The following is a 17,357-nucleotide window of genomic DNA, read 5'->3' on the forward strand; positions in this document are numbered from 1 at the left end:
CTCTCTCTCTCTCTCTCTCTCTCTCTCTCTCTCTCTCTCTCTCTCTCTCTCCATTTGTAAACATGATACCACATTATTGCCAAATGGCTCTGGGGCACAAATTACACGATGTAGCTTCCATACTCCTTGACAGGATTCGTGGTTACGATCTGGTTAAGGGATAAAGATGAGATGTTGGTTCCAATGTCTAATGGAACTTCTCTCTTGGTACGTAATTAGGTCAAACCCCTTTTTTTCCTTCTTTTATACATATGTTTTCACTTCAATTTGGGGAAAAGAAAATTTTGAAGCAAATAACTGAACATAGAGGACATTACAGATGTACGATGGTGACCTAAAAAGTCAAAGCATATGATCTTGATCTAATAACAACTTTGAATGTGTTTGCAGTTTCAAAATCTAAGGAATTCCTTGAAAAAACTTATGGGATTCAATGGATACATTGTACATCGATCGAAAATTATTTTCACACATTTATGGTTCAACATCGTCTTCGACAATATCTCTGCTCCTGAAAGTCTGGCCATCAAGATGCTCGAGCAGGTTTGCATAGAGTTACAATCCATGATAACGATTAAATGATATTTTAAATGTAATGAAAGTATTGGTACTTTTTATTAGCAGTTTTGTGAAAATGTTACAGGTATAGGCCGAAGTTGAGAGATTAGATGAATTGAAAGCGAGCAAAATGAAAGAAGTTGTTGTAAAGAAACTAAGTGAGGTCGAGGAGATTGGCAGGTGATATCCATATGGGTTTGTGTTCTCCAAATCCCTTCATTTTCCTTCCTATTGGTTCATTTTCTTGAAGCTCTGGGCATGGAAGATAATAATTCAACCTGAAAGTGAGGGGTGGTCCATAAGATAAACTGGAGGATGAGATATGTCGGGGAATGTTCTAGCCTTCTAGGTTTGATTGCTTGTGTGTGTATGTGTGTAGGTGTGTGTGTGTGTGTATGCATGAGAGAGAGAGACTTAAGAGGGATAAAGAGTTTTACCCATTTTTTTATTATTTTGAAAATGTTAATAAAATGCAAAAAATTGTAAAAACAAATAAATAAGGGTATAATTGTCCTTTTAAGTTTTTTAGGACCAAAATCAAATGAAATTCTTGATTTTGACCATCCATGCAAGTTGAAAACTTTTGGACCCTATCCAAAGTTTTTTGAATACCACAGGGACCAATTTTGTAGTTTTGTGTCACACCCCGACCGATGGCGGAATCAACAGGGTTGCGACATGAAACGTTGGTTTATAGTTAACAACATACATCGAATATTACAGGGTTCAAATAACATTACATTGTTCCAAAGTATGAAAAGAAGAAATACATTGTTTAATAAATCCCAAACGAAGACCAATACATATTGAAAGTTCTATAAAGCATATATCAAGAGGACCGGTTATTCGGTCAATAGTTTATTTAAGGAGAAATATTCTCCTTACCCTGTAGGCATTCCTCCAGCTTTTAAGTTCCTGAAGATACATACGTTTTAAAAATACGTCAACAAAAATGTTGGTGAGTTTTATAGGTTTAGACACCAAGGGTTTATAATCAAAAATACATTTGTGACCTTTTAAGATTATAAGTATGTATTTAGTCCGCACTTGTAATCTCATACAAGTAAAATAGTTTGGTTCATTGTTCATAACAAATAAATCATGAGTCGTGAGTATCGAGTTGAAAATATTATAAATACGAATTATATATAATAATGTTTTCAACACTTATCCATTTTGTTCAAAAGTTTCTTTTTAACGATAAAACTTCTAGATTAAAATTTATGGGTTCTAATATGAGCCTATAACCGAACTATGGACGCGCAATCCTCTGTAAAGCAGTACGGTGAGCAGATGTATTGTGACCATCATGACGCTTCATCGACGTCGTGAAATATATAAGTGATTGAACGATTACGCCCGTTTTGACTCGTCAGACGATGGTTGTAGCTAGCAACTGCAGGCTGAGCTGTCAACCCATATAGATCTATACCAATTGTGACATCCCCAAAATCACGGCCACAAAAGACCGGTTTGTTTATGCTTTGTTTAAAAATCAGAGTTACATTTTAAATGAAAGTGTTGCGGAATTTGTCCCAAAACAAAAATATGATAAAGATTTATCAAAAGCATTTCCATAGAAATGTATTTCATTAAAAGACTCGGGATGTCATGTTCGTACAGATCAAAAGCATAAACAGTACAATATAAGCCTTACTACATTATTTCATATCTACAGGCCTATATCCGTAATCCCTCGTCCAAAACATCACACCTATGCTCATGCGCCACTACCTGTAATACATAAAACTGAGTGGGTCAGGCTTGGGAGCCTGGTGAGCACATAGGGTTTTCAACCCACAATAAATAAGTTTATTAATTCAATCAACAATAACCCGATTACCCGTTCCCGTTATCCTCACTTTACGTCCCTAAACACCTATCATAAGGGACCTAGCCTAAGGATCATCATCAGGACGGACACTACTGCTAAGGGGATTCCTCAGCAATAAATGTCCTAAAGGCAACCATGTGGGGGATGGAGTACACCGGTGAACACGTCGTTCACAAACACCTACAGGTTGCGAGCCTGCTAGCGTTCCACTGGACTGTCTAGAAGAGTCCGTGGTCGTCATCCATACTCTGCTAGATGACAGAAACAACAACATCAACATCGAGGCCTCTCATCATTTTATCACACATCAGCTATTACATCTACCCATGTTTTACCCCAACATTTTCGTAGATATAAAATACATATACAGTTTAAATCATTGAAAACATGTATAACAATGTTCATCTAGCATAGATAACAAGTATTCAGATAATATGCACATATAGCACGTAATTTATATAAAATACTTCATATCTATGTGTAAGCTGAAAGTAACTATGCACTCACTTGTTAAGGTGATGATTCCAAAATCGGGCAGCGCTTGCTTCTAACGATTCTATTTTCCTTCGACGAAACCTAGCATTATTATCGCTAAATTTTAGTCTAATATTTACCGTGACCAACTATTAGTCTTAGTATTATTATTATTATTATATAAGCGTTAAACAATATTTTCCAACCACTATGTACAGACAGGGGCCAGACATAAAACACCGGAGGGCAGGACCATTTTGGCATATAGCACTTCTGAAATCCAACAACCCTATGCGGCCCTTTAAACCAGATTCCCCGTACCGCGAGTAGTTAAAAAAAATATTATAACGACACTTATATAAGTTATAATAATAGCTCAAATATTTATTATAAGTTCATAATAACAATACTAATTTTAAATATAAGCTATATTAAAATAAGATAAACATAACTTACTTACAAGGGGGTTTTAGCTAGGAGTCGGGCTCTGCAGGGGCAGAACTTCGTCGCTGAATCTTTCTAAGAAAGATTCGTGCAGCGCTTCAGCGCTCACCTTACTATACTACGCTACAGAAAGAGAAGTCGAATCACGAGGGACCGAAATGCTCGGGGGATAAGGAGAGAAAGACTCTTGAATCAAGAGAATGGTGCAAGAAATATGAGAGCCCAAGACTCTTATTTATACTAATTGAATTTTCAAAAACTACCCTCCATAATTACTTAATGACCTTTTAGTTATATAAACAACTAAACACCCCTCTATAATACTATTATAAATGGATTTAATGATATTTGTACTAAACTAATGTCGAAAGAACTCAACATTAGTCTTATAATGACCGCATCGTCGATACCTTTCTAATGATATATACATATGTATATATATGTGTACGTATACATGATTTATACTTTATTTTAATACGTAAATATGCTATTATAATTTGTAACTCGTTCATACGAACTCCGTTTTTGACGTTCTTTATATCCACGCGTAGGTGAAGACGTACTCTACAACTTTCGTTTAGACTCCGTCGGCTAATTTTGACTTTATTTTTAAAGTTATATTTTTAACAAGCCGGGACAGGATTGGTCTGTTTAAAATCTCATAACTTCTTCATACGAAGTCAGATTTGGGCGTTCTTTTTATCGATGTTCTTAGTTTAACATATTCTACGACTTTCGTTTAGATCATTAAGGCTAAATCTCGCTCTATCGTAAATTCACTATTCACGCTTCCCGGTGCCGTGCCGGTTTTGCCGTAAAACTTCGACGGGTCATAACTTCTTCGTTATAACTCGGATTTCGGCGTTCTTTATATGTACGGTGAGACATATTCTACAACTTTATGTAGAGATATCGGGTTTATCTCACACTTTAATTTTGACGCTTATTTTTATTATTTATTAATTATACATTTATAATTAAATTATAAGCACATAAATACACATAATTCACATAATACTCGAATATTTCATCTTTATTACTTCAAAAGAGTTACAAGAGTTGACCTAGACTATTACATTGACAAAAATGCTTAGCCCTGAAACCCGGGCGTTACAATTCTCTCCCCCTTAGGATGATTCCGTCCCGGAATCATGCATTAGCAAACAGATGTGGATAGCGACTCATCATGTCATCCTCTGTCTCCCAAGTGAGATTCGGCCCATTCGAATGTTTCCATCGGACTAGCACCAAGTCGACCATCTTGCGTCGTAACTTCTTAGTCTTACGGTCAACAATTGCCTCAAGCTCTTCGATCAGCCTTTTATTCTCATCCATCCTTAACTCTGAGATTGGAATTATGTCGGGAACATCTCCCGTGAATTTCCTCAAATAACACACATGGAAAGTGTTATGAATACCATTGAGTTCTTCGGGCAATTCCAGCTTGTAAGCTTGGTTCCCAATCTTCTGAAGAACTTTGAACGGTCCAATAAACCTTGGACGCAACTTTCCTCGTTTCCCAAATCGTATAAGTCCCTTCCACAGTGAGACTTTAAGCAGAACGGAATCCCCAACCTCGAAGGTTATCGGTCGTCTTTTCTCGTCAGCATAGCTCTTCTGACGATCCTGAGCTGCTAACATTCTTTCCCTAATCACTTTCAACTTCTCGGCAGTCTCATGGACTATCTCGGGGCCCATAAACTGCTTCTCTCCGACTTCAAGCCAACAAGACGGCGTACGACACTTTTGTCCATACAAGGCTTGGTAAGGTGCCATCTTGATGCTCGAGTGAAAACTATTGTTGTAGGAGAATTCTACCAGAGGTAAGTGCTCGTCCCAATTTCCTTGGAATTCGAGGGTACATGCTCTCATCATATCTTCCAGTGTCTGAATCGTTCTTTCGCTCTGGCCATCAGTTTGCGGATGGTAAGCAGTACTCAAACATAACTTTGTACCCAACTCCTCTTGTAGACTCCTCCAAAATCTTGACGTGAAACGACTATCACGATCTGATACAATCGTAAGAGGAACACCGTGAAGTCTTACAATTTCCTTCACGTAAGCATTTGCGAGCTTATCCATAGACCACTTCTCGTTGGCTGCTATGAAGTGTGCACTCTTGGTGAAACGATCCACGACTACCCAAATCATGTCGTGACCGTTCTTTGTCCTAGGCAGTTTAGTCACAAAATCCATGGTGATGTCTTCCCATTTACCCATGGGTACAGGTAAAGGTTCTAAACTCCCATATGGTTTCTGATGTTGTGCCTTAACCCTCGCACATGTTACGCACTCGGCCACATACTTCGCAACATCGAGCTTCATCGTCGGCCACCAGTAGTAGGGTTTTAGGTCCCTATACATTTTAGTGCTACCGGGATGAATCGAGTACATGGTCTTGTGTGCTTCTTCCATCAGAAGATCTCTTATTTCTCCCGTCTTAGGTACCCAAATTCGATCTTGGAATACCTTCAGTCCTCGATTGTTTGTACCGAACACTAACGTTCTTCCCAAACGTTCTTCCTTTCTGTCATTTTTCTCTAAAGCTTCTTCTTGAGCTTTCCTGATACTTTCAACAATCGTCGAAATGACTTCAATTCTTAACGCTCTTGGCCTTTTCCTTTCTAGATTGACTTTCCGACTGAGAGCATCAGCAACAATATTTGCTTTACCTGGGTGGTAAAGTATCTCACAGTCGTAGTCCTTGAGAAGTTCTAGCCAGCGTCGTTGCCTCATGTTCAACTCCTTCTGATTAAAAAGATACTGGAGACTCTTATGATCAGTGAAGAGCTTGCACTTCGTGCCGTAGAGGTAATGCCTCCATATCTTTAAGGCAAAAACTATCGCTGCCAACTCCAGATCATGAGTGGGGTAGTTCTTTTCGTGTTCTTTCAATTGTCGAGATGCGTATGCTATCACCTTTTCTCTTTGGGTCAAAACACAACCCAAACCGACTCCAGAAGCGTCACTATAAACCGAGAAATCTTCGACTCCATCGGGTAGAGAAAGTATCGGTGCTTCACATAACTTCTTCTTTATCTTCTCGAATGCCTCATCGTGTTTCTCACTCCACGTATACGTAGCTCCTTTATGAGTCAAAGCTGTTAATGGAGCAGCTATCGAAGAAAAGCCTTGGATAAATCGTCGATAATATCCAGCTAATCCTAGAAAGCTTCGAATCTCCGTGGGACTCTTTGGACGTTCCCACTTCATTACATCCTCGATCTTTGCGGGGTCAACCATTATTCCCTCCTGGTTAACAACATGACCCAAGAATTGGACTTCCCGTATCCAAAAGTCGCATTTGGAGAACTTTGCAAAAAGCTTCTCCTTCTTCAACACTTCTAATACTTCCCGTAGATGCTTGCCATGCTCCTCTTGGCTTTTCGAGTAGATGAGAATGTCGTCGATGAACACTATCACGGATTTATCGAGGAATGGTTTACAAACCCTATTCATCAAATCCATGAATGTTGCGGGAGCATTGGTTAGCCCAAATGACATAACCAAGAACTCATAGTGTCCATATCTCGTTCTGAATGCAGTCTTCTCAATATCCTGCTTTCTCACCTTTAGCTGATGATATCCTGACCTAAGATCGATCTTTGAGAAGTAGCTCGAACCTTGCAGCTGATCGAATAGGTCATCAATCCTCGGCAATGGATACTTGTTCTTCACCGTTGCCTTATTCAGCTCTCGGTAGTCTATACACATTCTCATACTTCCGTCCTTCTTCTTCACGAATAACACCGGAGCTCCCCAGGGTGATGAACTAGGTCGAATAAAACCGTTGTCCAACAGCTCCTGAAGTTGCGTCATGAGCTCCTTCATCTCCGTCGGTGCTAATCGGTAAGGTGCCTTTGCTATTGGTGTTGTTCCTGGTAACAAGTCTATACGAAACTCCACTTGTCTATCATGTGGTAATCCGGGAAGATCTTCGGGAAAGACTTCCGGATAATCGCACACAACCGGTATATTCTGCACCTCTTTCTTCTCCTTCTTGGCATCGATTACGAATGCCAAGTATGATGCACATCCCTTTGACAAACATTTCCTGGCTTTCATCAGAGAGATGATTCCAAAATTCACTCTGCGTTTGTCCCCGTACACCATAAATGATTCCTTTCCGGGTGGGTTCACCTTTACTATCTTCTTTCGGCATTGAATCTCAGCATCGTTAGCGCTAAGCCAATCCATACCCAAAACGATGTCAAAACCGTTTAACTCTATGGGTAATAGCTCTTCGTGGAATTCGTTTCCGTTTAGGTCAATGATGATGTTCCTAATACGATTACTAACAGGTACGAATTTGCCACTGGCAACTTCTACAATCGGGGCATTATCTAGTTTTTCTACAGGCAATGCTGATTTCCCACCAAATTTATGTGATACAAAGGAGTAGTTGGCTCCGGAATCAAATAGTATATTTGCAGGCAAACCATTTACAAGAAAGGTACCTGAAGCGACGTCTGCTGCCTCCTTTGCAGCCTCGAGCGTCATCTGGAAGGCTCTTGCCTTCGGCTTCGGTGGTATGTTGGGTCTTCCCGTCTCCTTCTTCTTCGGGCAATCCCTTGAAATGTGCCCCTCCTCGTTGCACTCATAACAGACCTTCTTAGTGAACGTGCATTCATTGGCATAGTGCCCAGGCTTTCCGCATTTGTAACAAGTGACCCCTCCGTCACACTTTCCTTGGTGCTTCTTCTTGCATTTGTCGCACCATTTTGCTTCGACTCCTCCTCCTCTCAAACCAGACTTCGAGAATTTACTCCTCTTGCTGGACCTTGAAGATCCATCTAACATCCTTTTCTCTCCTACCTCATATCTCTACAGACCTTCTCCCTTAACTAGGTCGCTACATTCTTGGCTGCTCTAACGGTTGTCTTCAAAGTAGTTGCCATTTTGACCATTAGGCCAAAGTCTGCTGACAATCCATTAGCAAACCTCTCTATCTTTGAGAGTTCGATAGGCACCAAGCCGAAGTTTGAGACGAGAATATTAAGATAGGGAAATCTTTACTTACGATAAACGTTTAAATCCTCCTCGAAACATTTACATGCTAGTTCTAATATTGTAGTCGTACGTTTAGAATCCTAAACACATAAGGTTTCCAGATCCGGTCGGCAACAGACCATAGATCCGAAGAAATAACAGTATATCATGCACAAAGCATTTAGCACATAAAAGCATTTTAGGCACAATTCCTAAAATAAGCTAGTGCTCACACCTCACAATCATCGCTTAGCATTCTAAGTTTAAGTCTAGAAATCCTACAAATTCCTAGTTCGCTTAAACTAATGCTCTGATACCAACTGTGACATCCCCAAAATCACGGCCACAAAAGACCGGTTTGTTTATGCTTTGTTTAAAAATCAGAGTTACATTTTAAATGAAAGTGTTGCGGAATTTGTCCCAAAACAAAAATATGATAAAGATTTATCAAAAGCATTTCCATAGAAATGTATTTCATTAAAAGACTCGGGATGTCATGTTCGTACAGATCAAAAGCATAAACAGTACAATATAAGCCTTACTACATTATTTCATATCTACAGGCCTATATCCGTAATCCCTCGTCCAAAACATCACACCTATGCTCATGCGCCACTACCTGTAATACATAAAACTGAGTGGGTCAGGCTTGGGAGCCTGGTGAGCACATAGGGTTTTCAACCCACAATAAATAAGTTTATTAATTCAATCAACAATAACCCGATTACCCGTTCCCGTTATCCTCACTTTACGTCCCTAAACACCTATCATAAGGGACCTAGCCTAAGGATCATCATCAGGACGGACACTACTGCTAAGGGGATTCCTCAGCAATAAATGTCCTAAAGGCAACCATGTGGGGGATGGAGTACACCGGTGAACACGTCGTTCACAAACACCTACAGGTTGCGAGCCTGCTAGCGTTCCACTGGACTGTCTAGAAGAGTCCGTGGTCGTCATCCATACTCTGCTAGATGACAGAAACAACAACATCAACATCGAGGCCTCTCATCATTTTATCACACATCAGCTATTACATCTACCCATGTTTTACCCCAACATTTTCGTAGATATAAAATACATATACAGTTTAAATCATTGAAAACATGTATAACAATGTTCATCTAGCATAGATAACAAGTATTCAGATAATATGCACATATAGCACGTAATTTATATAAAATACTTCATATCTATGTGTAAGCTGAAAGTAACTATGCACTCACTTGTTAAGGTGATGATTCCAAAATCGGGCAGCGCTTGCTTCTAACGATTCTATTTTCCTTCGACGAAACCTAGCATTATTATCGCTAAATTTTAGTCTAATATTTACCGTGACCAACTATTAGTCTTAGTATTATTATTATTATTATTATATAAGCGTTAAACAATATTTTCCAACCACTATGTACAGACAGGGGCCAGACATAAAACACCGGAGGGCAGGACCATTTTGGCATATAGCACTTCTGAAATCCAACAACCCTATGCGGCCCTTTAAACCAGATTCCCCGTACCGCGAGTAGTTAAAAAAAATATTATAACGACACTTATATAAGTTATAATAATAGCTCAAATATTTATTATAAGTTCATAATAACAATACTAATTTTAAATATAAGCTATATTAAAATAAGATAAACATAACTTACTTACAAGGGGGTTTTAGCTAGGAGTCGGGCTCTGCAGGGGCAGAACTTCGTCGCTGAATCTTTCTAAGAAAGATTCGTGCAGCGCTTCAGCGCTCACCTTACTATACTACGCTACAGAAAGAGAAGTCGAATCACGAGGGACCGAAATGCTCGGGGGATAAGGAGAGAAAGACTCTTGAATCAAGAGAATGGTGCAAGAAATATGAGAGCCCAAGACTCTTATTTATACTAATTGAATTTTCAAAAACTACCCTCCATAATTACTTAATGACCTTTTAGTTATATAAACAACTAAACACCCCTCTATAATACTATTATAAATGGATTTAATGATATTTGTACTAAACTAATGTCGAAAGAACTCAACATTAGTCTTATAATGACCGCATCGTCGATACCTTTCTAATGATATATACATATGTATATATATGTGTACGTATACATGATTTATACTTTATTTTAATACGTAAATATGCTATTATAATTTGTAACTCGTTCATACGAACTCCGTTTTTGACGTTCTTTATATCCACGCGTAGGTGAAGACGTACTCTACAACTTTCGTTTAGACTCCGTCGGCTAATTTTGACTTTATTTTTAAAGTTATATTTTTAACAAGCCGGGACAGGATTGGTCTGTTTAAAATCTCATAACTTCTTCATACGAAGTCAGATTTGGGCGTTCTTTTTATCGATGTTCTTAGTTTAACATATTCTACGACTTTCGTTTAGATCATTAAGGCTAAATCTCGCTCTATCGTAAATTCACTATTCACGCTTCCCGGTGCCGTGCCGGTTTTGCCGTAAAACTTCGACGGGTCATAACTTCTTCGTTATAACTCGGATTTCGGCGTTCTTTATATGTACGGTGAGACATATTCTACAACTTTATGTAGAGATATCGGGTTTATCTCACACTTTAATTTTGACGCTTATTTTTATTATTTATTAATTATACATTTATAATTAAATTATAAGCACATAAATACACATAATTCACATAATACTCGAATATTTCATCTTTATTACTTCAAAAGAGTTACAAGAGTTGACCTAGACTATTACATTGACAAAAATGCTTAGCCCTGAAACCCGGGCGTTACACCAATGTTCCACGTTCCTTTCAGATTAACGGTTATAGCACAGAGGGTTTTGTACTAACTTTTTGAATTCTTAGCGATGAAGTGTTTCTCATACAGAATATCCTTAAATTGTTAAGTCTAGGATTTTTGTCGTCATTTGCATTCCAAGCCTTAAAAACACTTGTATTTCTTTGTCGTCACATTCTAATATATGTAGTTGTACATACAATATTATACTTATACTTTTATGAGTATGTAAATATGTATGTATATATTATCGAAGGCATAAAAATATTACTTCTATCATGTGTTTCTTTCAAGTGCTAATAATCTTTTTATAAGTTTTCTTTTTATATAAAATAACTTATTTTATATAAACAATCATATTCTATAAAACTACTCATTTTTATAAAATATTACAAGATCTCCTTATAAGCTCCATTTTTATATAAAATGTCATTTTTATATAAAAATTATCATATTTTATAAAAACTACTTATTTTTATAAAATGTTACGAGACCATTTTTATAAATTCCCTTTTATATGAAATATCAATTTTATATAAAAGTAATTATATACAACTCATTATTTTCAAATATACATAACATTAATCTAGTTAAATCCTTATGTATATGTAAATTTAGTTATATCTTATTATATTTACATTTTTGATATTGCTAGTAATTATATTAACAAATTAGGTCCTAATTCCATATTTTTCTTGTATTATCCTACTAGAGACCATTATAAGACTAATGTTTAGCTTTAAATATACTATGTATAGACTTGTGGCACAAGGATAATGCTCAAGAACATATATTTATATCTACGAATAATAACTTTATACGAATGTTTTATTACTTCATAATATAATATGAAAATTAGTTTTATAATACACGTAACAATTTCACATATTCATTTGCAGGTTAATTCAAAATAACTAAAGTGTTGTATGCTAACCCATTATAAATAAAGTTAAGTATGTATCATGTAATGATAATAAAATTTCAAGTTTAGCATGCAAGAGATTAGACCTGGCAATTTCAGACACGAAGACATGAATCTGTGAGAGACACGACACGACACGAATCCATTTTAAAAATTGAGATAAAGCTTATTTCTCATCGTGTAATAGTATAGTGTCAAATTCATGGCTGACACGAATACACGAATTGTCAGGTCTTCAAGAGATGTATGTATCTCCCCCCAAATTTTTATAAAACTTAAAGAAATTGGGGCCATAAAGACTCACTTTCGTTGCGTGTTTTGTTTCATTTTTTAGGAGTGTTTCGTAGTGAAATACTGAAATGCAAGGGATGATCCGGGGCTGTTTTGGTGACCTTTTAACGTGGGAATTCTTCCTATTTTTCAGCTTGTTGAAGGAGGAAGAAACCGAAAATCAGCAAGGCTGTTTACCGGTGGTAGTGGGTGGCGATAGGGTTGTTTTCCGGCAACCTCTCGCTGCTTTATGTTGGTTGTCGCGACATGTAACAAGCAAGGAGGGCAACAGCGGTTTTGGCGGCGTCCAAAGATGTTTTTGGGTTGTTTGGTTGCTGGAACAGGAAGGTGTAATACAAAGGTGTTGCACTCTTTTCTTTTTTGCTGGAATATTCGGATGTGTGCCTTCAAATGGGTGTTCTTTGGGGTGATCACAAACCAAAAAAAAAAAAAAGGCAAAGGAATGAGATGTTTACGTGGGTTATGGTTACACAAATGAGGAAAAGTATTGGGATTATATAGGCTTTTGGATTCCATCAACTTGATCTATTGTGTGAGGGTGTGGTTGCATAATTGAGGTCATATGCACATACTCAATAGAAAATGAAAAAAAGCAGGGGAACTATTTTTCATGATGATCATGGCATTTAAGGACACAATGTACACAACCTTTAATGGTGATTTAAGATGTGAGCATTGCTTGGATTTGACAATGCATCTATGTACACTCTTAAATGATAGCAATAGGAACCATGAAGGTGAATAAAGTTTTTGCATGCAGTCAACTTTTTTTTTTTGCAATGATTCAACTAGTAGTGTCATAGCTTAAACTATTCCCAACATTATTGATTCTAGGAGGCAAGTTCCTACTACACTATTTGAATTATCATAAGAATATTAGTACATCAAATATACTAGCACATATTTTATGGGTTGTGTGTGATTGTTTTAAAAGTGGGAATTTATATAATTGAATTGAAATGTCTCTTCTTTTTAAACAACTAACGTTTACCCATTTGTTTTTAAACATTATTAACGGTTTGGTTTAACGATAAATTGTCAAACCGTATTTATATAACGATAAAATTTCCGAATTTCTGTATCGTTGGACAAGCTTTTAACCACTTGAGATACTTGGCAAGTGTTTAATAATTTAAAATGTTCCACATATATTTTATCATTCTATCATTTTATTCCTTGGTTCATAATAAAATAATTTTATAACAGTGGTTTGGTTGACGTATTCCGACCTAAAATTACGAATTGTTACATTTTGTCTTAAATTTTTTAGTTGTAGTTGGTTCTTGTGTATTTAGACAACCACCGGTCGAACAAACAGTTTCTCAACCAGCGATATCAAATGTTGTATTTTTTTATTGAGGTTGAAGGTTCAAGTTTCGAAGTGAATTCATGAGTAGTTTAAAAATATATTAGATATGTTGTTAAAAAAAATAATAATAACTACCATCGACTCTTGCTAAACATTATTGTACTTTTAAATATTAGAAAATTGGGTAATTGTAATTTTCTTATACTTTTTTGCTTTACATTAATTATAATTTCCATCTTACTTTTAAATATCATGGTTCTAAAAAACTTGTTGTCTTCATGGAACGTCATGTTCATGGTTCTAAAAAACTTGTTGTTTTCAATGAATTTCATGACTCCAAAGTTTGTACATGGTGCTACGTCTTAAGTCATATATGTATATAAAAATGAATAATAACAAAAAATATATATAATTGATAATTATATACAAAACTTTCGCCTTAAGTCTCGCCTTAACAAATTTGTGGCTCGCCACGACTCATAAAGCTTAAGACTTGACTTTATCATCACACCACGTCATTTAGAACCTTGATTTATTTGATTACACATTTTAGTCTTTGTAGCTTTAATTTCAATAACGGTTGCTTTTACCCATGTAATTTACAATATGCATTAGTTAGTTTTGGTCCTTATTGCAAGAATGGTCCCCTATTACATAGAAATATTAAAGAAATGGTCCATGAATTATATAAATGATCAATATGTAAGAGAAATTACATTATTGGGTCTAATTGAATTATATAAATAGATTCTATGTAAGATAGCATTACATACCACAATATATTAACATCCTCACTGATCGATATCTTTTCCAACTTTTTACTGTAAACTATAAAAATGGTCCTTTGGTTTGTTAAATTTTACAGTTTTGTTCCAAATTTTGATTTTACCTTTTAGACTAAGCACTAAAGTGGTGTTTTTGTTGGAAAATTATAAATCAAGTCCTTTTCCTTAATAACTTTGCAAAAAATAGCCACTAGTAAAAAATAGGCATTGAAACCACAGGACGAGACTAACTTGCCTGCTATTTCATTTCTCGTATGCAGTTGTTAGGTTTTATGTCAAAATTAGTTTCATAAACTAAAAATTGTGGCAAACGAAAGACTTGAGGCTTTGAAATAACATAAGCAGATTTATAAACCACCAAGGGTCTTCTTGTAAAGTTTGGAAAGAAAACAACAACCAAAGAGAACGAAGACCTTAACAACCTTTGTAGACTTTGAATCCTCAAGGGAAGATTTGGAAGTTGATGAAAAATGTATGAACCTTTGAGACACCAACAATAATCCCACTTGATAATGATGCTATTCTTTAAACTCTTAAGTTTTAAGTTCATAACCAAAATATGAACTTAAAGTGAGAAAAATGCAAGTGTTCTTTCAAATGTAAAAGAAAAAACAAGAGAAAGTGAATACGCCAAACATATTTACAGTTTTGGCCAGTAAAAAGGTAAAAAATGAAAGCCTTTCATGCACTCTCTTAAAGCTAAAACAATGCACATGAGTCTTCAACCAATTAAGTACTCATGTCATAAAAGGAACTTATCCCCCATGTCTTTAAGAACAAGCCATGCTTTTGATTAAACAAATCAAAAGGTCATGCTTATTTTACTCTTTCTTATAAAGATAAAAAGAAGACAAAAAGTTTATAAATTTTGTAAACTTCTTTTATAAAATAAACTTTGGTTTTTGGATAAAAGACAAATGTCTTTCTAGTCCAAAATAATGTATGTGACTTAATAAATCATACCATATGATATATTATGTTACTTGACATTGAGATTTAAAATTTCATGAAATAAATAATTTCCAATTAATTATAAGAGTTTATTGAATGTTTATTAAAATCAGTTTCTAATAAATAATCAATAGTATAAAGTTGTTGTTAGTATGACCCATTAGTATCATAATTAGTAATATCATTTTAATATGACTCTTGAGCATATTAGATCTTTAATTGTTGTAGTCTATAAAAAGGATTTTTGTTTTTCATTTTTCCCATGAAAACTGCAGATGACCTAGGCCATTCGCGGATTCCACTCGTCTCAATTATTATTTCGTTTGTTCTTCATTCATGTGATTTCGAAGAATAAAACCACATATAGTTTGGCCTCACATGTTGTTTTGTACCTCACTTGCTATCATTCATGCAATTTGCTTGCTATTTCGTTCAAATGGCCGAATCAAGCAAAATATCATACAAACTACCAGAATATAATGAAGGGATAGAACTTAACAATGTACAAACAAAACAAACATGGAAAAAATAAGAACATTGTTAAGTTGTTAAGTAGAGACAAATATAATTCTTATTTTTGATTATTTTTCAATTTAGTTTTGTTTGTACGGTATTAAGTGTTATTCCTTGATTATTTTGTACTAGTTTATATGATATTTGGCTAGATTTGACCCCTTGAGCGAAATAGCGGGCGAAGGATGATACAGCAGGCTAGGCCAAGCCATTTGAGGTTTCATTCTTTAGAATCCTAGGAATGAAGAACGAACGGAATATCAGTTGAGACGAGAGGAAAGCGTAGATGGCCTACTCCATATGCGGCTTCATGGGAAAAATGAAAAATAAAAATATTTTTATAGACTACAACGAAACTGCGAAATAGCAGGCGAGTTAGTCTCGTTTGCATTTTCAATCACTTTATTTGGTTAATGTGTCACACCCCCGAACCAGACGACGGAAACGTCTGGGGGCTTGTGCGTGACTTCATCTTGAAATATCATTACAATGAATATAATTGAAACATAACATCATCATCATCACACGTGTAATATAACAACATTCATTGTTTACATCGAGTATTGTATTTGAATATTACATGCTAAAATAGTAAGAGTATGATGAAACAAAATATAACACAATATCCATTAGTTTGTTTCGTTCATCCTGCTTCAACGGTTTCCTGAGAATACAAGTTATTTTGAAAACGGTCAACATAAAAATGTTGGTGAGTTCATAAGCATGTTTGTGAAAATGATTTGTTTAACTTTGAAAACCACCAGAAAATCCTATATTTTCTGCAAACTATTTAGTGTGTTCGTGTCAGATCTTGTATTAATGCATGTATGTTATTGTTTATTTGACTAAAAGGGTAAAGAGACTGTAGAGAGAATGTAAAGAGCATGTAAAGAGAATGTTCCCAGACAACCCGATGTTGTCTGTAAAAGAGAAAGCTGTCATACCAACCCCCGAGGTTGAGTACCAGTACGAGAATGTTTCCGAGTAATCCAAGAGAAAAGAGAATGATTTTCCGTAAACTTCATAACATTAATTCCTCTAAGTGAGTCGTCATAACCATACTAAATAATGACAATCCCGCTTGTCTTGGCATTGTTGGACGCCGGTTTTGATTTTTGATTATAAGGTTTTCGTCACCCTAGACTGAGTTAGTCTAACTGTAGCGAACAGCTCAGGTGTGGGGTGTCATCCCCGTATAGATCTATACACAAATCTTCGCTCTCCCTCCAAGAGACTCTGGTTATAACTACAAGCTACGATCGTACACTTAATACGTGCCAACTGACAAAACTCACTAGATTCTTAATCGAATTTACGTGAAGAAAGGTATAATCTCATTCCAGGCCCAATGAACCATGTAAGTGAACCACTAAGGCATCGCTAAACATGTAAATTATTTAAAGGCCCAAATTGGAATGAAATTATATAACATGGGCCCGAAATATATATATGAAAGGACAAATAAGGCCCATTTCACATGTAAGGTATTTACAGGCCCAAATAACACACAAATAGTATCAAAGGTCC

General features: G+C 36.0%; 1 long non-coding RNA gene across 1 annotated transcript; it reads right to left on the reverse strand.

Moving 5' to 3' along the window:
* Positions 1-1,772: 1,772 nt before the first annotated feature.
* LOC145058721 (uncharacterized) lies at positions 1,773-3,590 on the reverse strand. Its single transcript, XR_013686483.1, has 3 exons — positions 3,327-3,590; positions 2,900-2,968; positions 1,773-2,292 (listed from the first exon to the last, which is right to left on the reverse strand). It is a non-coding gene; the product is annotated as an uncharacterized LOC145058721 (long non-coding RNA).
* Positions 3,591-17,357: the final 13,767 nt, after the last annotated feature.

Source organism: Lactuca serriola, chromosome 6 (genome assembly GCF_051521515.1).
Source record: "Lactuca serriola cultivar US96UC23 chromosome 6, Lser_US96UC23_V15, whole genome shotgun sequence".
In the NCBI taxonomy this organism is placed as follows: Eukaryota; Viridiplantae; Streptophyta; class Magnoliopsida; order Asterales; family Asteraceae; genus Lactuca; species Lactuca serriola.